The sequence below is a fragment of the Primulina tabacum genome, unplaced genomic scaffold (genome assembly GCF_025594145.1).
Source record: "Primulina tabacum isolate GXHZ01 unplaced genomic scaffold, ASM2559414v2 Contig733, whole genome shotgun sequence".
Lineage (NCBI taxonomy): Eukaryota > Viridiplantae > Streptophyta > Magnoliopsida > Lamiales > Gesneriaceae > Primulina > Primulina tabacum.
Window position 1 is genome coordinate 19,533 of NW_027459876.1, and position 19,862 is coordinate 39,394.

The following is a 19,862-nucleotide window of genomic DNA, read 5'->3' on the forward strand; positions in this document are numbered from 1 at the left end:
CTTTACATTCGTTATTTCCTTCTTCTTATTTTTTTTCTATTTTCTGGGAACATTTATCGATTTTTGTTGTCGTGAGCCGGTTCTGTGCGGAAGGGTATGACGCAGATTACTCCGGAGACGGTTAACTAATTAAAAACAATTATTTCGACTGTTTTATCCATAATTTACGTAAACGATCGCGACACGAGGTCTTCCCAGGGAGGTCACCCATCCTACCTCTGCCATCGCGCCAGAACGCTTAACTTCAGTGGTTATGATTGGGCGAGAGCAGTGCCGCGTGTTGTCCATCGCCGCCCGCTCCACACGTACTCGAGGGATATAAGAATAAACATCCCACTCAATGTCGGGTGCGATCATACCAGCACTAATGCACCGGATCCCATCAGAACTCCGAAGTTAAGCGTGCTTGGGCGAGAGCAGTACTAGGATGGGTGACCCCTGGGAAGTCCTCGTGTTGCACCCTTTTCGTGTTTTTCTATTTTTGATTACTTGTTGACAGACGATTTTCGGCTCAAATCATCTGAATCTCGATCGGGACCAGATAAGACATGTGAAATGAAAGTAGCTCGGGCACTGCCGGATTTGGACAAAATTGTAGGCTAATTTGATTGTAAACGGGCAAACGGACGAGACTCATTACTACGCAATGAGCTGACGAGATTTTAGCCGAATTCCTTCTCTAAGACCCTCTAATTTGCGATTTACCGCTTCTGTTAAGCTTTCGTTTCCTCGAGAAATCCGCTTAGGAAGTTCGAAATTCGATTCCGGTTCCATTTTATCGTATCCCAGGCATAATAATAGCTTTACATTCGTTATTTCCTTCTTCTTATTTTTTTTCTATTTTCTGGGAACATTTATCGATTTTTGTTGTCGTGAGCCGGTTCTGTGCGGAAGGGTATGACGCAGATTACTCCGGAGACGGTTAACTCATTAAAAACAATTATTTCGACTGTTTTATCCATAATTTACGTAAACGGTCGCGACACGAGGTCTTCCCAGGGAGGTCACCCATCCTAGCTCTGCCATCGCGCCAGAACGCTTAACTTCATGGTTATGATTGGGCGAGAGCAGTGCCGCGTGTTGTCCATCGCCGCCCGCTCCACACGTACTCGAGGGATATAAGAATAAACATCCCACTCAATGTCGGGTGCGATCATACCAGCACTAATGCACCGGATCCCATCAGAACTCCGAAGTTAAGCGTGCTTGGGCGAGAGCAGTACTAGGATGGGTGACCCCCTGGGAAGTCCTCGTGTTGCACCCTTTTTCGTGTTTTTCTATTTTTGATTACTTGTTGACAGACGATTTTCGGCTCAAATCATCTGAATCTCGATCGGGACCAGATAAGACATGTGAAATGAAAGTAGCTCGGGCACTGCCGGATTTGGACAAAATTGTAGGCTAATTTGATTGTAAACGGGCAAACGGACGAGACTCATTACTACGCAATGAGCTGACGAGATTTTAGCCGAATTCCTTCTCTAAGACCCTCTAATTTGCGATTTACCGCTTCTGTTAAGCTTTCGTTTCCTCGAGAAATCCGCTTAGGAAGTTCGAAATTCGATTCCGGTTCCATTTTATCGTATCCCAGGCATAATAATAGCTTTACATTCGTTATTTCCTTCTTCTTATTTTTTTTTCTATTTTCTGGGAACATTTATCGATTTTTGTTGTCGTGAGCCGGTTCTGTGCGGAAGGGTATGACGCAGATTACTCCGGAGACGGTTAACTCATTAAAAACAATTATTTCGACTGTTTTATCCATAATTTACGTAAACGATCGCGACACGAGGTCTTCCCAGGGAGGTCACCCATCCTACCTCTGCCATCGCGCCAGAACGCTTAACTTCGTGGTTATGATTGGGCGAGAGCAGTGCCGCGTGTTGTCCATCGCCGCCCGCTCCACACGTACTCGAGGGATATAAGAATAAACATCCCACTCAATGTCGGGTGCGATCATACCAGCACTAATGCACCGGATCCCATCAGAACTCCGAAGTTAAGCGTGCTTGGGCGAGAGCAGTACTAGGATGGGTGACCCCTGGGAAGTCCTCGTGTTGCACCCTTTTCGTGTTTTTCTATTTTTGATTACTTGTTGACAGACGATTTTCGGCTCAAATCATCTGAATCTCGATCGGGACCAGATAAGACATGTGAAATGAAAGTAGCTCGGGCACTGCCGGATTTGGACAAAATTGTAGGCTAATTTGATTGTAAACGGGCAAACGGACGAGACTCATTACTACGCAATGAGCTGACGAGATTTTAGCCGAATTCCTTCTCTAAGACCCTCTAATTTGCGATTTACCGCTTCTGTTAAGCTTTCGTTTCCTCGAGAAATCCGCTTAGGAAGTTCGAAATTCGATTCCGGTTCCATTTTATCGTATCCCAGGCATAATAATAGCTTTACATTCGTTATTTCCTTCTTCTTATTTTTTTTCTATTTTCTGGGAACATTTATCGATTTTTGTTGTCGTGAGCCGGTTCTGTGCGGAAGGGTATGACGCAGATTACTCCGGAGACGGTTAACTCATTAAAAACAATTATTTCGACTGTTTTATCCATAATTTACGTAAACGATCGCGACACGAGGTCTTCCCAGGGAGGTCACCCATCCTAGCTCTGCCATCGCGCCAGAACGCTTAACTTCATGGTTATGATTGGGCGAGAGCAGTGCCGCGTGTTGTCCATCGCCGCCCGCTCCACACGTACTCGAGGGATATAAGAATAAACATCCCACTCAATGTCGGGTGCGATCATACCAGCACTAATGCACCGGATCCCATCAGAACTCCGAAGTTAAGCGTGCTTGGGCGAGAGCAGTACTAGGATGGGTGACCCCCTGGGAAGTCCTCGTGTTGCACCCTTTTCGTGTTTTTCTATTTTTGATTACTTGTTGACAGACGATTTTCGGCTCAAATCATCTGAATCTCGATCGGGACCAGATAAGACATGTGAAATGAAAGTAGCTCGGGCACTGCCGGATTTGGACAAAATTGTAGGCTAATTTGATTGTAAACGGGCAAACGGACGAGACTCATTACTACGCAATGAGCTGACGAGATTTTAGCCGAATTCCTTCTCTAAGACCCTCTAATTTGCGATTTAACCGCTTCTGTTAAGCTTTCGTTTCCTCGAGAAATCCGCTTAGGAAGTTCGAAATTCGATTCCGGTTCCATTTTATCGTATCCCAGGCATAATAATAGCTTTACATTCGTTATTTCCTTCTTCTTATTTTTTTTCTATTTTCTGGGAACATTTATCGATTTTTGTTGTCGTGAGCCGGTTCTGTGCGGAAGGGTATGACGCAGATTACTCCGGAGACGGTTAACTCATTAAAAACAATTATTTCGACTGTTTTATCCATAATTTACGTAAACGATCGCGACACGAGGTCTTCCCAGGGAGGTCACCCATCCTAGCTCTGCCATCGCGCCAGAACGCTTAACTTCATGGTTATGATTGGGCGAGAGCAGTGCCGCGTGTTGTCCATCGCCGCCCGCTCCACACGTACTCGAGGGATATAAGAATAAACATCCCACTCAATGTCGGGTGCGATCATACCAGCACTAATGCACCGGATCCCATCAGAACTCCGAAGTTAAGCGTGCTTGGGCGAGAGCAGTACTAGGATGGGTGACCCCTGGGAAGTCCTCGTGTTGCACCCTTTTCGTGTTTTTCTATTTTTGATTACTTGTTGACAGACGATTTTCGGCTCAAATCATCTGAATCTCGATCGGGACCAGATAAGACATGTGAAATGAAAGTAGCTCGGGCACTGCCGGATTTGGACAAAATTGTAGGCTAATTTGATTGTAAACGGGCAAACGGACGAGACTCATTACTACGCAATGAGCTGACGAGATTTTAGCCGAATTCCTTCTCTAAGACCCTCTAATTTGCGATTTACCGCTTCTGTTAAGCTTTCGTTTCCTCGAGAAATCCGCTTAGGAAGTTCGAAATTCGATTCCGGTTCCATTTTATCGTATCCCAGGCATAATAATAGCTTTACATTCGTTATTTCCTTCTTCTTATTTTTTTTTCTATTTTCTGGGAACATTTATCGATTTTTGTTGTCGTGAGCCGGTTCTGTGCGGAAGGGTATGACGCAGATTACTCCGGAGACGGTTAACTCATTAAAAACAATTATTTCGACTGTTTTATCCATAATTTACGTAAACGGTCGCGACACGAGGTCTTCCCAGGGAGGTCACCCATCCTAGCTCTGCCATCGCGCCAGAACGCTTAACTTCATGGTTATGATTGGGCGAGAGCAGTGCCGCGTGTTGTCCATCGCCGCCCGCTCCACACGTACTCGAGGGATATAAGAATAAACATCCCACTCAATGTCGGGTGCGATCATACCAGCACTAATGCACCGGATCCCATCAGAACTCCGAAGTTAAGCGTGCTTGGGCGAGAGCAGTACTAGGATGGGTGACCCCTGGGAAGTCCTCGTGTTGCACCCTTTTCGTGTTTTTCTATTTTTGATTACTTGTTGACAGACGATTTTCGGCTCAAATCATCTGAATCTCGATCGGGACCAGATAAGACATGTGAAATGAAAGTAGCTCGGGCACTGCCGGATTTGGACAAAATTGTAGGCTAATTTGATTGTAAACGGGCAAACGGACGAGACTCATTACTACGCAATGAGCTGACGAGATTTTAGCCGAATTCCTTCTCTAAGACCCTCTAATTTGCGATTTACCGCTTCTGTTAAGCTTTCGTTTCCTCGAGAAATCCGCTTAGGAAGTTCGAAATTCGATTCCGGTTCCATTTTATCGTATCCCAGGCATAATAATAGCTTTACATTCGTTATTTCCTTCTTCTTATTTTTTTTCTATTTTCTGGGAACATTTATCGATTTTTGTTGTCGTGAGCCGGTTCTGTGCGGAAGGGTATGACGCAGATTACTCCGGAGACGGTTAACTCATTAAAAACAATTATTTCGACTGTTTTATCCATAATTTACGTAAACGGTCGCGACACGAGGTCTTCCCAGGGAGGTCACCCATCCTAGCTCTGCCATCGCGCCAGAACGCTTAACTTCATGGTTATGATTGGGCGAGAGCAGTGCCGCGTGTTGTCCATCGCCGCCCGCTCCACACGTACTCGAGGGATATAAGAATAAACATCCCACTCAATGTCGGGTGCGATCATACCAGCACTAATGCACCGGATCCCATCAGAACTCCGAAGTTAAGCGTGCTTGGGCGAGAGCAGTACTAGGATGGGTGACCCCCTGGGAAGTCCTCGTGTTGCACCCCTTTTCGTGTTTTTCTATTTTTGATTACTTGTTGACAGACGATTTTCGGCTCAAATCATCTGAATCTCGATCGGGACCAGATAAGACATGTGAAATGAAAGTAGCTCGGGCACTGCCGGATTTGGACAAAATTGTAGGCTAATTTGATTGTAAACGGGCAAACGGACGAGACTCATTACTACGCAATGAGCTGACGAGATTTTAGCCGAATTCCTTCTCTAAGACCCTCTAATTTGCGATTTACCGCTTCTGTTAAGCTTTCGTTTCCTCGAGAAATCCGCTTAGGAAGTTCGAAATTCGATTCCGGTTCCATTTTATCGTATCCCAGGCATAATAATAGCTTTACATTCGTTATTTCCTTCTTCTTATTTTTTTTCTATTTTCTGGGAACATTTATCGATTTTTGTTGTCGTGAGCCGGTTCTGTGCGGAAGGGTATGACGCAGATTACTCCGGAGACGGTTAACTCATTAAAAACAATTATTTCGACTGTTTTATCCATAATTTACGTAAACGGTCGCGACACGAGGTCTTCCCAGGGAGGTCACCCATCCTAGCTCTGCCATCGCGCCAGAACGCTTAACTTCATGGTTATGATTGGGCGAGAGCAGTGCCGCGTGTTGTCCATCGCCGCCCGCTCCACACGTACTCGAGGGATATAAGAATAAACATCCCACTCAATGTCGGGTGCGATCATACCAGCACTAATGCACCGGATCCCATCAGAACTCCGAAGTTAAGCGTGCTTGGGCGAGAGCAGTACTAGGATGGGTGACCCCCTGGGAAGTCCTCGTGTTGCACCCCTTTTCGTGTTTTTCTATTTTTGATTACTTGTTGACAGACGATTTTCGGCTCAAATCATCTGAATCTCGATCGGGACCAGATAAGACATGTGAAATGAAAGTAGCTCGGGCACTGCCGGATTTGGACAAAATTGTAGGCTAATTTGATTGTAAACGGGCAAACGGACGAGACTCATTACTACGCAATGAGCTGACGAGATTTTAGCCGAATTCCTTCTCTAAGACCCTCTAATTTGCGATTTACCGCTTCTGTTAAGCTTTCGTTTCCTCGAGAAATCCGCTTAGGAAGTTCGAAATTCGATTCCGGTTCCATTTTATCGTATCCCAGGCATAATAATAGCTTTACATTCGTTATTTCCTTCTTCTTATTTTTTTTTCTATTTTCTGGGAACATTTATCGATTTTTGTTGTCGTGAGCCGGTTCTGTGCGGAAGGGTATGACGCAGATTACTCCGGAGACGGTTAACTCATTAAAAACAATTATTTCGACTGTTTTATCCATAATTTACGTAAACGGTCGCGACACGAGGTCTTCCCAGGGAGGTCACCCATCCTAGCTCTGCCATCGCGCCAGAACGCTTAACTTCATGGTTATGATTGGGCGAGAGCAGTGCCGCGTGTTGTCCATCGCCGCCCGCTCCACACGTACTCGAGGGATATAAGAATAAACATCCCACTCAATGTCGGGTGCGATCATACCAGCACTAATGCACCGGATCCCATCAGAACTCCGAAGTTAAGCGTGCTTGGGCGAGAGCAGTACTAGGATGGGTGACCCCCTGGGAAGTCCTCGTGTTGCACCCCTTTTCGTGTTTTTCTATTTTTGATTACTTGTTGACAGACGATTTTCGGCTCAAATCATCTGAATCTCGATCGGGACCAGATAAGACATGTGAAATGAAAGTAGCTCGGGCACTGCCGGATTTGGACAAAATTGTAGGCTAATTTGATTGTAAACGGGCAAACGGACGAGACTCATTACTACGCAATGAGCTGACGAGATTTTAGCCGAATTCCTTCTCTAAGACCCTCTAATTTGCGATTTACCGCTTCTGTTAAGCTTTCGTTTCCTCGAGAAATCCGCTTAGGAAGTTCGAAATTCGATTCCGGTTCCATTTTATCGTATCCCAGGCATAATAATAGCTTTACATTCGTTATTTCCTTCTTCTTATTTTTTTTTCTATTTTCTGGGAACATTTATCGATTTTTGTTGTCGTGAGCCGGTTCTGTGCGGAAGGGTATGACGCAGATTACTCCGGAGACGGTTAACTCATTAAAAACAATTATTTCGACTGTTTTATCCATAATTTACGTAAACGGTCGCGACACGAGGTCTTCCCAGGGAGGTCACCCATCCTAGCTCTGCCATCGCGCCAGAACGCTTAACTTCATGGTTATGATTGGGCGAGAGCAGTGCCGCGTGTTGTCCATCGCCGCCCGCTCCACACGTACTCGAGGGATATAAGAATAAACATCCCACTCAATGTCGGGTGCGATCATACCAGCACTAATGCACCGGATCCCATCAGAACTCCGAAGTTAAGCGTGCTTGGGCGAGAGCAGTACTAGGATGGGTGACCCCCTGGGAAGTCCTCGTGTTGCACCCCTTTTCGTGTTTTTCTATTTTTGATTACTTGTTGACAGACGATTTTCGGCTCAAATCATCTGAATCTCGATCGGGACCAGATAAGACATGTGAAATGAAAGTAGCTCGGGCACTGCCGGATTTGGACAAAATTGTAGGCTAATTTGATTGTAAACGGGCAAACGGACGAGACTCATTACTACGCAATGAGCTGACGAGATTTTAGCCGAATTCCTTCTCTAAGACCCTCTAATTTGCGATTTACCGCTTCTGTTAAGCTTTCGTTTCCTCGAGAAATCCGCTTAGGAAGTTCGAAATTCGATTCCGGTTCCATTTTATCGTATCCCAGGCATAATAATAGCTTTACATTCGTTATTTCCTTCTTCTTATTTTTTTTCTATTTTCTGGGAACATTTATCGATTTTTGTTGTCGTGAGCCGGTTCTGTGCGGAAGGGTATGACGCAGATTACTCCGGAGACGGTTAACTCATTAAAAACAATTATTTCGACTGTTTTATCCATAATTTACGTAAACGGTCGCGACACGAGGTCTTCCCAGGGAGGTCACCCATCCTAGCTCTGCCATCGCGCCAGAACGCTTAACTTCATGGTTATGATTGGGCGAGAGCAGTGCCGCGTGTTGTCCATCGCCGCCCGCTCCACACGTACTCGAGGGATATAAGAATAAACATCCCACTCAATGTCGGGTGCGATCATACCAGCACTAATGCACCGGATCCCATCAGAACTCCGAAGTTAAGCGTGCTTGGGCGAGAGCAGTACTAGGATGGGTGACCCCCTGGGAAGTCCTCGTGTTGCACCCCTTTTCGTGTTTTTCTATTTTTGATTACTTGTTGACAGACGATTTTCGGCTCAAATCATCTGAATCTCGATCGGGACCAGATAAGACATGTGAAATGAAAGTAGCTCGGGCACTGCCGGATTTGGACAAAATTGTAGGCTAATTTGATTGTAAACGGGCAAACGGACGAGACTCATTACTACGCAATGAGCTGACGAGATTTTAGCCGAATTCCTTCTCTAAGACCCTCTAATTTGCGATTTACCGCTTCTGTTAAGCTTTCGTTTCCTCGAGAAATCCGCTTAGGAAGTTCGAAATTCGATTCCGGTTCCATTTTATCGTATCCCAGGCATAATAATAGCTTTACATTCGTTATTTCCTTCTTCTTATTTTTTTTTCTATTTTCTGGGAACATTTATCGATTTTTGTTGTCGTGAGCCGGTTCTGTGCGGAAGGGTATGACGCAGATTACTCCGGAGACGGTTAACTCATTAAAAACAATTATTTCGACTGTTTTATCCATAATTTACGTAAACGGTCGCGACACGAGGTCTTCCCAGGGAGGTCACCCATCCTAGCTCTGCCATCGCGCCAGAACGCTTAACTTCATGGTTATGATTGGGCGAGAGCAGTGCCGCGTGTTGTCCATCGCCGCCCGCTCCACACGTACTCGAGGGATATAAGAATAAACATCCCACTCAATGTCGGGTGCGATCATACCAGCACTAATGCACCGGATCCCATCAGAACTCCGAAGTTAAGCGTGCTTGGGCGAGAGCAGTACTAGGATGGGTGACCCCCTGGGAAGTCCTCGTGTTGCACCCCTTTTCGTGTTTTTCTATTTTTGATTACTTGTTGACAGACGATTTTCGGCTCAAATCATCTGAATCTCGATCGGGACCAGATAAGACATGTGAAATGAAAGTAGCTCGGGCACTGCCGGATTTGGACAAAATTGTAGGCTAATTTGATTGTAAACGGGCAAACGGACGAGACTCATTACTACGCAATGAGCTGACGAGATTTTAGCCGAATTCCTTCTCTAAGACCCTCTAATTTGCGATTTACCGCTTCTGTTAAGCTTTCGTTTCCTCGAGAAATCCGCTTAGGAAGTTCGAAATTCGATTCCGGTTCCATTTTATCGTATCCCAGGCATAATAATAGCTTTACATTCGTTATTTCCTTCTTCTTATTTTTTTTTCTATTTTCTGGGAACATTTATCGATTTTTGTTGTCGTGAGCCGGTTCTGTGCGGAAGGGTATGACGCAGATTACTCCGGAGACGGTTAACTCATTAAAAACAATTATTTCGACTGTTTTATCCATAATTTACGTAAACGGTCGCGACACGAGGTCTTCCCAGGGAGGTCACCCATCCTAGCTCTGCCATCGCGCCAGAACGCTTAACTTCATGGTTATGATTGGGCGAGAGCAGTGCCGCGTGTTGTCCATCGCCGCCCGCTCCACACGTACTCGAGGGATATAAGAATAAACATCCCACTCAATGTCGGGTGCGATCATACCAGCACTAATGCACCGGATCCCATCAGAACTCCGAAGTTAAGCGTGCTTGGGCGAGAGCAGTACTAGGATGGGTGACCCCCTGGGAAGTCCTCGTGTTGCACCCCTTTTCGTGTTTTTCTATTTTTGATTACTTGTTGACAGACGATTTTCGGCTCAAATCATCTGAATCTCGATCGGGACCAGATAAGACATGTGAAATGAAAGTAGCTCGGGCACTGCCGGATTTGGACAAAATTGTAGGCTAATTTGATTGTAAACGGGCAAACGGACGAGACTCATTACTACGCAATGAGCTGACGAGATTTTAGCCGAATTCCTTCTCTAAGACCCTCTAATTTGCGATTTACCGCTTCTGTTAAGCTTTCGTTTCCTCGAGAAATCCGCTTAGGAAGTTCGAAATTCGATTCCGGTTCCATTTTATCGTATCCCAGGCATAATAATAGCTTTACATTCGTTATTTCCTTCTTCTTATTTTTTTTTCTATTTTCTGGGAACATTTATCGATTTTTGTTGTCGTGAGCCGGTTCTGTGCGGAAGGGTATGACGCAGATTACTCCGGAGACGGTTAACTCATTAAAAACAATTATTTCGACTGTTTTATCCATAATTTACGTAAACGGTCGCGACACGAGGTCTTCCCAGGGAGGTCACCCATCCTAGCTCTGCCATCGCGCCAGAACGCTTAACTTCATGGTTATGATTGGGCGAGAGCAGTGCCGCGTGTTGTCCATCGCCGCCCGCTCCACACGTACTCGAGGGATATAAGAATAAACATCCCACTCAATGTCGGGTGCGATCATACCAGCACTAATGCACCGGATCCCATCAGAACTCCGAAGTTAAGCGTGCTTGGGCGAGAGCAGTACTAGGATGGGTGACCCCCTGGGAAGTCCTCGTGTTGCACCCCTTTTCGTGTTTTTCTATTTTTGATTACTTGTTGACAGACGATTTTCGGCTCAAATCATCTGAATCTCGATCGGGACCAGATAAGACATGTGAAATGAAAGTAGCTCGGGCACTGCCGGATTTGGACAAAATTGTAGGCTAATTTGATTGTAAACGGGCAAACGGACGAGACTCATTACTACGCAATGAGCTGACGAGATTTTAGCCGAATTCCTTCTCTAAGACCCTCTAATTTGCGATTTACCGCTTCTGTTAAGCTTTCGTTTCCTCGAGAAATCCGCTTAGGAAGTTCGAAATTCGATTCCGGTTCCATTTTATCGTATCCCAGGCATAATAATAGCTTTACATTCGTTATTTCCTTCTTCTTATTTTTTTTTCTATTTTCTGGGAACATTTATCGATTTTTGTTGTCGTGAGCCGGTTCTGTGCGGAAGGGTATGACGCAGATTACTCCGGAGACGGTTAACTCATTAAAAACAATTATTTCGACTGTTTTATCCATAATTTACGTAAACGGTCGCGACACGAGGTCTTCCCAGGGAGGTCACCCATCCTAGCTCTGCCATCGCGCCAGAACGCTTAACTTCATGGTTATGATTGGGCGAGAGCAGTGCCGCGTGTTGTCCATCGCCGCCCGCTCCACACGTACTCGAGGGATATAAGAATAAACATCCCACTCAATGTCGGGTGCGATCATACCAGCACTAATGCACCGGATCCCATCAGAACTCCGAAGTTAAGCGTGCTTGGGCGAGAGCAGTACTAGGATGGGTGACCCCCTGGGAAGTCCTCGTGTTGCACCCCTTTTCGTGTTTTTCTATTTTTGATTACTTGTTGACAGACGATTTTCGGCTCAAATCATCTGAATCTCGATCGGGACCAGATAAGACATGTGAAATGAAAGTAGCTCGGGCACTGCCGGATTTGGACAAAATTGTAGGCTAATTTGATTGTAAACGGGCAAACGGACGAGACTCATTACTACGCAATGAGCTGACGAGATTTTAGCCGAATTCCTTCTCTAAGACCCTCTAATTTGCGATTTACCGCTTCTGTTAAGCTTTCGTTTCCTCGAGAAATCCGCTTAGGAAGTTCGAAATTCGATTCCGGTTCCATTTTATCGTATCCCAGGCATAATAATAGCTTTACATTCGTTATTTCCTTCTTCTTATTTTTTTTTCTATTTTCTGGGAACATTTATCGATTTTTGTTGTCGTGAGCCGGTTCTGTGCGGAAGGGTATGACGCAGATTACTCCGGAGACGGTTAACTCATTAAAAACAATTATTTCGACTGTTTTATCCATAATTTACGTAAACGGTCGCGACACGAGGTCTTCCCAGGGAGGTCACCCATCCTAGCTCTGCCATCGCGCCAGAACGCTTAACTTCATGGTTATGATTGGGCGAGAGCAGTGCCGCGTGTTGTCCATCGCCGCCCGCTCCACACGTACTCGAGGGATATAAGAATAAACATCCCACTCAATGTCGGGTGCGATCATACCAGCACTAATGCACCGGATCCCATCAGAACTCCGAAGTTAAGCGTGCTTGGGCGAGAGCAGTACTAGGATGGGTGACCCCCTGGGAAGTCCTCGTGTTGCACCCCTTTTCGTGTTTTTCTATTTTTGATTACTTGTTGACAGACGATTTTCGGCTCAAATCATCTGAATCTCGATCGGGACCAGATAAGACATGTGAAATGAAAGTAGCTCGGGCACTGCCGGATTTGGACAAAATTGTAGGCTAATTTGATTGTAAACGGGCAAACGGACGAGACTCATTACTACGCAATGAGCTGACGAGATTTTAGCCGAATTCCTTCTCTAAGACCCTCTAATTTGCGATTTACCGCTTCTGTTAAGCTTTCGTTTCCTCGAGAAATCCGCTTAGGAAGTTCGAAATTCGATTCCGGTTCCATTTTATCGTATCCCAGGCATAATAATAGCTTTACATTCGTTATTTCCTTCTTCTTATTTTTTTTTCTATTTTCTGGGAACATTTATCGATTTTTGTTGTCGTGAGCCGGTTCTGTGCGGAAGGGTATGACGCAGATTACTCCGGAGACGGTTAACTCATTAAAAACAATTATTTCGACTGTTTTATCCATAATTTACGTAAACGGTCGCGACACGAGGTCTTCCCAGGGAGGTCACCCATCCTAGCTCTGCCATCGCGCCAGAACGCTTAACTTCATGGTTATGATTGGGCGAGAGCAGTGCCGCGTGTTGTCCATCGCCGCCCGCTCCACACGTACTCGAGGGATATAAGAATAAACATCCCACTCAATGTCGGGTGCGATCATACCAGCACTAATGCACCGGATCCCATCAGAACTCCGAAGTTAAGCGTGCTTGGGCGAGAGCAGTACTAGGATGGGTGACCCCTGGGAAGTCCTCGTGTTGCACCCTTTTCGTGTTTTTCTATTTTTGATTACTTGTTGACAGACGATTTTCGGCTCAAATCATCTGAATCTCGATCGGGACCAGATAAGACATGTGAAATGAAAGTAGCTCGGGCACTGCCGGATTTGGACAAAATTGTAGGCTAATTTGATTGTAAACGGGCAAACGGACGAGACTCATTACTACGCAATGAGCTGACGAGATTTTAGCCGAATTCCTTCTCTAAGACCCTCTAATTTGCGATTTACCGCTTTTGTTAAGCTTTCGTTTCCTCGAGAAATCCGCTTAGGAAGTTCGAAATTCGATTCCGGTTCCATTTTATCGTATCCCAGGCATAATAATAGCTTTACATTCGTTATTTCCTTCTTCTTATTTTTTTTTCTATTTTCTGGGAACATTTATCGATTTTGTTGTCGTGAGCCGGTTCTGTGCGGAAGGGTATGACGCAGATTACTCCGGAGACGGTTAACTCATTAAAAACAATTATTTCGACTGTTTTATCCATAATTTACGTAAACGGTCGCGACACGAGGTCTTCCCAGGGAGGTCACCCATCCTAGCTCTGCCATCGCGCCAGAACGCTTAACTTCATGGTTATGATTGGGCGAGAGCAGTGCCGCGTGTTGTCCATCGCCGCCCGCTCCACACGTACTCGAGGGATATAAGAATAAACATCCCACTCAATGTCGGGTGCGATCATACCAGCACTAATGCACCGGATCCCATCAGAACTCCGAAGTTAAGCGTGCTTGGGCGAGAGCAGTACTAGGATGGGTGACCCCCTGGGAAGTCCTCGTGTTGCACCCCTTTTCGTGTTTTTCTATTTTTGATTACTTGTTGACAGACGATTTTCGGCTCAAATCATCTGAATCTCGATCGGGACCAGATAAGACATGTGAAATGAAAGTAGCTCGGGCACTGCCGGATTTGGACAAAATTGTAGGCTAATTTGATTGTAAACGGGCAAACGGACGAGACTCATTACTACGCAATGAGCTGACGAGATTTTAGCCGAATTCCTTCTCTAAGACCCTCTAATTTGCGATTTACCGCTTCTGTTAAGCTTTCGTTTCCTCGAGAAATCCGCTTAGGAAGTTCGAAATTCGATTCCGGTTCCATTTTATCGTATCCCAGGCATAATAATAGCTTTACATTCGTTATTTCCTTCTTCTTATTTTTTTTTCTATTTTCTGGGAACATTTATCGATTTTTGTTGTCGTGAGCCGGTTCTGTGCGGAAGGGTATGACGCAGATTACTCCGGAGACGGTTAACTCATTAAAAACAATTATTTCGACTGTTTTATCCATAATTTACGTAAACGGTCGCGACACGAGGTCTTCCCAGGGAGGTCACCCATCCTAGCTCTGCCATCGCGCCAGAACGCTTAACTTCATGGTTATGATTGGGCGAGAGCAGTGCCGCGTGTTGTCCATCGCCGCCCGCTCCACACGTACTCGAGGGATATAAGAATAAACATCCCACTCAATGTCGGGTGCGATCATACCAGCACTAATGCACCGGATCCCATCAGAACTCCGAAGTTAAGCGTGCTTGGGCGAGAGCAGTACTAGGATGGGTGACCCCCTGGGAAGTCCTCGTGTTGCACCCCTTTTCGTGTTTTTCTATTTTTGATTACTTGTTGACAGACGATTTTCGGCTCAAATCATCTGAATCTCGATCGGGACCAGATAAGACATGTGAAATGAAAGTAGCTCGGGCACTGCCGGATTTGGACAAAATTGTAGGCTAATTTGATTGTAAACGGGCAAACGGACGAGACTCATTACTACGCAATGAGCTGACGAGATTTTAGCCGAATTCCTTCTCTAAGACCCTCTAATTTGCGATTTACCGCTTCTGTTAAGCTTTCGTTTCCTCGAGAAATCCGCTTAGGAAGTTCGAAATTCGATTCCGGTTCCATTTTATCGTATCCCAGGCATAATAATAGCTTTACATTCGTTATTTCCTTCTTCTTATTTTTTTTTCTATTTTCTGGGAACATTTATCGATTTTTGTTGTCGTGAGCCGGTTCTGTGCGGAAGGGTATGACGCAGATTACTCCGGAGACGGTTAACTCATTAAAAACAATTATTTCGACTGTTTTATCCATAATTTACGTAAACGGTCGCGACACGAGGTCTTCCCAGGGAGGTCACCCATCCTAGCTCTGCCATCGCGCCAGAACGCTTAACTTCATGGTTATGATTGGGCGAGAGCAGTGCCGCGTGTTGTCCATCGCCGCCCGCTCCACACGTACTCGAGGGATATAAGAATAAACATCCCACTCAATGTCGGGTGCGATCATACCAGCACTAATGCACCGGATCCCATCAGAACTCCGAAGTTAAGCGTGCTTGGGCGAGAGCAGTACTAGGATGGGTGACCCCCTGGGAAGTCCTCGTGTTGCACCCCTTTTCGTGTTTTTCTATTTTTGATTACTTGTTGACAGACGATTTTCGGCTCAAATCATCTGAATCTCGATCGGGACCAGATAAGACATGTGAAATGAAAGTAGCTCGGGCACTGCCGGATTTGGACAAAATTGTAGGCTAATTTGATTGTAAACGGGCAAACGGACGAGACTCATTACTACGCAATGAGCTGACGAGATTTTAGCCGAATTCCTTCTCTAAGACCCTCTAATTTGCGATTTACCGCTTCTGTTAAGCTTTCGTTTCCTCGAGAAATCCGCTTAGGAAGTTCGAAATTCGATTCCGGTTCCATTTTATCGTATCCCAGGCATAATAATAGCTTTACATTCGTTATTTCCTTCTTCTTATTTTTTTTTCTATTTTCTGGGAACATTTATCGATTTTTGTTGTCGTGAGCCGGTTCTGTGCGGAAGGGTATGACGCAGATTACTCCGGAGACGGTTAACTCATTAAAAACAATTATTTCGACTGTTTTATCCATAATTTACGTAAACGGTCGCGACACGAGGTCTTCCCAGGGAGGTCACCCATCCTAGCTCTGCCATCGCGCCAGAACGCTTAACTTCATGGTTATGATTGGGCGAGAGCAGTGCCGCGTGTTGTCCATCGCCGCCCGCTCCACACGTACTCGAGGGATATAAGAATAAACATCCCACTCAATGTCGGGTGCGATCATACCAGCACTAATGCACCGGATCCCATCAGAACTCCGAAGTTAAGCGTGCTTGGGCGAGAGCAGTACTAGGATGGGTGACCCCCTGGGAAGTCCTCGTGTTGCACCCCTTTTCGTGTTTTTCTATTTTTGATTACTTGTTGACAGACGATTTTCGGCTCAAATCATCTGAATCTCGATCGGGACCAGATAAGACATGTGAAATGAAAGTAGCTCGGGCACTGCCGGATTTGGACAAAATTGTAGGCTAATTTGATTGTAAACGGGCAAACGGACGAGACTCATTACTACGCAATGAGCTGACGAGATTTTAGCCGAATTCCTTCTCTAAGACCCTCTAATTTGCGATTTACCGCTTCTGTTAAGCTTTCGTTTCCTCGAGAAATCCGCTTAGGAAGTTCGAAATTCGATTCCGGTTCCATTTTATCGTATCCCAGGCATAATAATAGCTTTACATTCGTTATTTCCTTCTTCTTATTTTTTTTTCTATTTTCTGGGAACATTTATCGATTTTTGTTGTCGTGAGCCGGTTCTGTGCGGAAGGGTATGACGCAGATTACTCCGGAGACGGTTAACTCATTAAAAACAATTATTTCGACTGTTTTATCCATAATTTACGTAACCGGTCGCGACACGAGGTCTTCCCAGGGAGGTCACCCATCCTAGCTCTGCCATCGCGCCAGAACGCTTAACTTCATGGTTATGATTGGGCGAGAGCAGTGCCGCGTGTTGTCCATCGCCGCCCGCTCCACACGTACTCGAGGGATATAAGAATAAACATCCCACTCAATGTCGGGTGCGATCATACCAGCACTAATGCACCGGATCCCATCAGAACTCCGAAGTTAAGCGTGCTTGGGCGAGAGCAGTACTAGGATGGGTGACCCCCTGGGAAGTCCTCGTGTTGCACCCCTTTTCGTGTTTTTCTATTTTTGATTACTTGTTGACAGACGATTTTCGGCTCAAATCATCTGAATCTCGATCGGGACCAGATAAGACATGTGAAATGAAAGTAGCTCGGGCACTGCCGGATTTGGACAAAATTGTAGGCTAATTTGATTGTAAACGGGCAAACGGACGAGACTCATTACTACGCAATGAGCTGACGAGATTTTAGCCGAATTCCTTCTCTAAGACCCTCTAATTTGCGATTTACCGCTTCTGTTAAGCTTTCGTTTCCTCGAGAAATCCGCTTAGGAAGTTCGAAATTCGATTCCGGTTCCATTTTATCGTATCCCAGGCATAATAATAGCTTTACATTCGTTATTTCCTTCTTCTTATTTTTTTTCTATTTTCTGGGAACATTTATCGATTTTTGTTGTCGTGAGCCGGTTCTGTGCGGAAGGGTATGACGCAGATTACTCCGGAGACGGTTAACTCATTAAAAACAATTATTTCGACTGTTTTATCCATAATTTACGTAAACGGTCGCGACACGAGGTCTTCCCAGGGAGGTCACCCATCCTAGCTCTGCCATCGCGCCAGAACGCTTAACTTCATGGTTATGATTGGGCGAGAGCAGTGCCGCGTGTTGTCCATCGCCGCCCGCTCCACACGTACTCGAGGGATATAAGAATAAACATCCCACTCAATGTCGGGTGCGATCATACCAGCACTAATGCACCGGATCCCATCAGAACTCCGAAGTTAAGCGTGCTTGGGCGAGAGCAGTACTAGGATGGGTGACCCCCTGGGAAGTCCTCGTGTTGCACCCTTTTCGTGTTTTTCTATTTTTGATTACTTGTTGACAGACGATTTTCGGCTCAAATCATCTGAATCTCGATCGGGACCAGATAAGACATGTGAAATGAAAGTAGCTCGGGCACTGCCGGATTTGGACAAAATTGTAGGCTAATTTGATTGTAAACGGGCAAACGGACGAGACTCATTACTACGCAATGAGCTGACGAGATTTTAGCCGAATTCCTTCTCTAAGACCCTCTAATTTGCGATTTAACGCTTCTGTTAAGCTTTCGTTTCCTCGAGAAATCCGCTTAGGAAGTTCGAAATTCGATTCCGGTTCCATTTTATCGTATCCCAGGCATAATAATAGCTTTACATTCGTTATTTCCTTCTTCTTATTTTTTTTTCTATTTTCTGGGAACATTTATCGATTTTTGTTGTCGTGAGCCGGTTCTGTGCGGAAGGGTATGACGCAGATTACTCCGGAGACGGTTAACTCATTAAAAACAATTATTTCGACTGTTTTATCCATAATTTACGTAAACGGTCGCGACACGAGGTCTTCCCAGGGAGGTCACCCATCCTAGCTCTGCCATCGCGCCAGAACGCTTAACTTCATGGTTATGATTGGGCGAGAGCAGTGCCGCGTGTTGTCCATCGCCGCCCGCTCCACACGTACTCGAGGGATATAAGAATAAACATCCCACTCAATGTCGGGTGCGATCATACCAGCACTAATGCACCGGATCCCATCAGAACTCCGAAGTTAAGCGTGCTTGGGCGAGAGCAGTACTAGGATGGGTGACCCCCTGGGAAGTCCTCGTGTTGCACCCTTTTCGTGTTTTTCTATTTTTGATTACTTGTTGACAGACGATTTTCGGCTCAAATCATCTGAATCTCGATCGGGACCAGATAAGACATGTGAAATGAAAGTAGCTCGGGCACTGCCGGATTTGGACAAAATTGTAGGCTAATTTGATTGTAAACGGGCAAACGGACGAGACTCATTACTACGCAATGAGCTGACGAGATTTTAGCCGAATTCCTTCTCTAAGACCCTCTAATTTGCGATTTACCGCTTCTGTTAAGCTTTCGTTTCCTCGAGAAATCCGCTTAGGAAGTTCGAAATTCGATTCCGGTTCCATTTTATCGTATCCCAGGCATAATAATAGCTTTACATTCGTTATTTCCTTCTTCTTATTTTTTTTTCTATTTTCTGGGAACATTTATCGATTTTTGTTGTCGTGAGCCGGTTCTGTGCGGAAGGGTATGACGCAGATTACTCCGGAGACGGTTAACTCATTAAAAACAATTATTTCGACTGTTTTATCCATAATTTACGTAAACGGTCGCGACACGAGGTCTTCCCAGGGAGGTCACCCATCCTAGCTCTGCCATCGCGCCAGAACGCTTAACTTCATGGTTATGATTGGGCGAGAGCAGTGCCGCGTGTTGTCCATCGCCGCCCGCTCCACACGTACTCGAGGGATATAAGAATAAACATCCCACTCAATGTCGGGTGCGATCATACCAGCACTAATGCACCGGATCCCATCAGAACTCCGAAGTTAAGCGTGCTTGGGCGAGAGCAGTACTAGGATGGGTGACCCCCTGGGAAGTCCTCGTGTTGCACCCCTTTTCGTGTTTTTCTATTTTTGATTACTTGTTGACAGACGATTTTCGGCTCAAATCATCTGAATCTCGATCGGGACCAGATAAGACATGTGAAATGAAAGTAGCTCGGGCACTGCCGGATTTGGACAAAATTGTAGGCTAATTTGA

General features: G+C 45.4%; 25 non-coding genes across 25 annotated transcripts; all 25 read left to right on the forward strand.

Annotated features, from left to right (window-relative positions):
* The first annotated feature begins 345 nt into the window (after positions 1-345).
* On the forward strand, positions 346-463 carry LOC142534864 (5S ribosomal RNA). Its single transcript, XR_012817223.1, has one exon. It is a non-coding gene; the product is annotated as a 5S ribosomal RNA (ribosomal RNA).
* A 682-nt stretch (positions 464-1,145) lies between these two features.
* LOC142534921 (5S ribosomal RNA) lies at positions 1,146-1,264 on the forward strand. Its single transcript, XR_012817277.1, has one exon. It is a non-coding gene; the product is annotated as a 5S ribosomal RNA (ribosomal RNA).
* Positions 1,265-1,948: 684 nt separating this feature from the next.
* On the forward strand, positions 1,949-2,066 carry LOC142534865 (5S ribosomal RNA). Its single transcript, XR_012817224.1, has one exon. It is a non-coding gene; the product is annotated as a 5S ribosomal RNA (ribosomal RNA).
* A 682-nt stretch (positions 2,067-2,748) lies between these two features.
* LOC142534922 (5S ribosomal RNA) lies at positions 2,749-2,867 on the forward strand. The gene has a single exon (XR_012817278.1). It is a non-coding gene; the product is annotated as a 5S ribosomal RNA (ribosomal RNA).
* A 683-nt stretch (positions 2,868-3,550) lies between these two features.
* Positions 3,551-3,668, forward strand: LOC142534867 (5S ribosomal RNA). Its single transcript, XR_012817226.1, has one exon. It is a non-coding gene; the product is annotated as a 5S ribosomal RNA (ribosomal RNA).
* Positions 3,669-4,351: 683 nt separating this feature from the next.
* Positions 4,352-4,469, forward strand: LOC142534868 (5S ribosomal RNA). The gene has a single exon (XR_012817227.1). It is a non-coding gene; the product is annotated as a 5S ribosomal RNA (ribosomal RNA).
* Positions 4,470-5,151: 682 nt separating this feature from the next.
* Positions 5,152-5,270, forward strand: LOC142534908 (5S ribosomal RNA). Its single transcript, XR_012817264.1, has one exon. It is a non-coding gene; the product is annotated as a 5S ribosomal RNA (ribosomal RNA).
* A 683-nt stretch (positions 5,271-5,953) lies between these two features.
* Positions 5,954-6,072, forward strand: LOC142534919 (5S ribosomal RNA). Its single transcript, XR_012817275.1, has one exon. It is a non-coding gene; the product is annotated as a 5S ribosomal RNA (ribosomal RNA).
* Positions 6,073-6,756: 684 nt separating this feature from the next.
* On the forward strand, positions 6,757-6,875 carry LOC142534931 (5S ribosomal RNA). Its single transcript, XR_012817286.1, has one exon. It is a non-coding gene; the product is annotated as a 5S ribosomal RNA (ribosomal RNA).
* A 684-nt stretch (positions 6,876-7,559) lies between these two features.
* Positions 7,560-7,678, forward strand: LOC142534866 (5S ribosomal RNA). Its single transcript, XR_012817225.1, has one exon. It is a non-coding gene; the product is annotated as a 5S ribosomal RNA (ribosomal RNA).
* Positions 7,679-8,361: 683 nt separating this feature from the next.
* LOC142534878 (5S ribosomal RNA) lies at positions 8,362-8,480 on the forward strand. Its single transcript, XR_012817236.1, has one exon. It is a non-coding gene; the product is annotated as a 5S ribosomal RNA (ribosomal RNA).
* A 684-nt stretch (positions 8,481-9,164) lies between these two features.
* On the forward strand, positions 9,165-9,283 carry LOC142534887 (5S ribosomal RNA). Its single transcript, XR_012817244.1, has one exon. It is a non-coding gene; the product is annotated as a 5S ribosomal RNA (ribosomal RNA).
* A 684-nt stretch (positions 9,284-9,967) lies between these two features.
* Positions 9,968-10,086, forward strand: LOC142534889 (5S ribosomal RNA). Its single transcript, XR_012817245.1, has one exon. It is a non-coding gene; the product is annotated as a 5S ribosomal RNA (ribosomal RNA).
* A 684-nt stretch (positions 10,087-10,770) lies between these two features.
* Positions 10,771-10,889, forward strand: LOC142534890 (5S ribosomal RNA). The gene has a single exon (XR_012817246.1). It is a non-coding gene; the product is annotated as a 5S ribosomal RNA (ribosomal RNA).
* Positions 10,890-11,573: 684 nt separating this feature from the next.
* Positions 11,574-11,692, forward strand: LOC142534891 (5S ribosomal RNA). The gene has a single exon (XR_012817247.1). It is a non-coding gene; the product is annotated as a 5S ribosomal RNA (ribosomal RNA).
* Positions 11,693-12,376: 684 nt separating this feature from the next.
* Positions 12,377-12,495, forward strand: LOC142534892 (5S ribosomal RNA). Its single transcript, XR_012817248.1, has one exon. It is a non-coding gene; the product is annotated as a 5S ribosomal RNA (ribosomal RNA).
* Positions 12,496-13,179: 684 nt separating this feature from the next.
* LOC142534869 (5S ribosomal RNA) lies at positions 13,180-13,297 on the forward strand. Its single transcript, XR_012817228.1, has one exon. It is a non-coding gene; the product is annotated as a 5S ribosomal RNA (ribosomal RNA).
* A 682-nt stretch (positions 13,298-13,979) lies between these two features.
* Positions 13,980-14,098, forward strand: LOC142534893 (5S ribosomal RNA). Its single transcript, XR_012817249.1, has one exon. It is a non-coding gene; the product is annotated as a 5S ribosomal RNA (ribosomal RNA).
* A 684-nt stretch (positions 14,099-14,782) lies between these two features.
* Positions 14,783-14,901, forward strand: LOC142534894 (5S ribosomal RNA). Its single transcript, XR_012817251.1, has one exon. It is a non-coding gene; the product is annotated as a 5S ribosomal RNA (ribosomal RNA).
* A 684-nt stretch (positions 14,902-15,585) lies between these two features.
* LOC142534895 (5S ribosomal RNA) lies at positions 15,586-15,704 on the forward strand. The gene has a single exon (XR_012817252.1). It is a non-coding gene; the product is annotated as a 5S ribosomal RNA (ribosomal RNA).
* A 684-nt stretch (positions 15,705-16,388) lies between these two features.
* LOC142534897 (5S ribosomal RNA) lies at positions 16,389-16,507 on the forward strand. The gene has a single exon (XR_012817254.1). It is a non-coding gene; the product is annotated as a 5S ribosomal RNA (ribosomal RNA).
* A 684-nt stretch (positions 16,508-17,191) lies between these two features.
* On the forward strand, positions 17,192-17,310 carry LOC142534898 (5S ribosomal RNA). The gene has a single exon (XR_012817255.1). It is a non-coding gene; the product is annotated as a 5S ribosomal RNA (ribosomal RNA).
* Positions 17,311-17,993: 683 nt separating this feature from the next.
* LOC142534923 (5S ribosomal RNA) lies at positions 17,994-18,112 on the forward strand. The gene has a single exon (XR_012817279.1). It is a non-coding gene; the product is annotated as a 5S ribosomal RNA (ribosomal RNA).
* Positions 18,113-18,795: 683 nt separating this feature from the next.
* Positions 18,796-18,914, forward strand: LOC142534924 (5S ribosomal RNA). Its single transcript, XR_012817280.1, has one exon. It is a non-coding gene; the product is annotated as a 5S ribosomal RNA (ribosomal RNA).
* Positions 18,915-19,597: 683 nt separating this feature from the next.
* LOC142534900 (5S ribosomal RNA) lies at positions 19,598-19,716 on the forward strand. The gene has a single exon (XR_012817256.1). It is a non-coding gene; the product is annotated as a 5S ribosomal RNA (ribosomal RNA).
* The last annotated feature ends 146 nt before the right edge of the window (positions 19,717-19,862 follow it).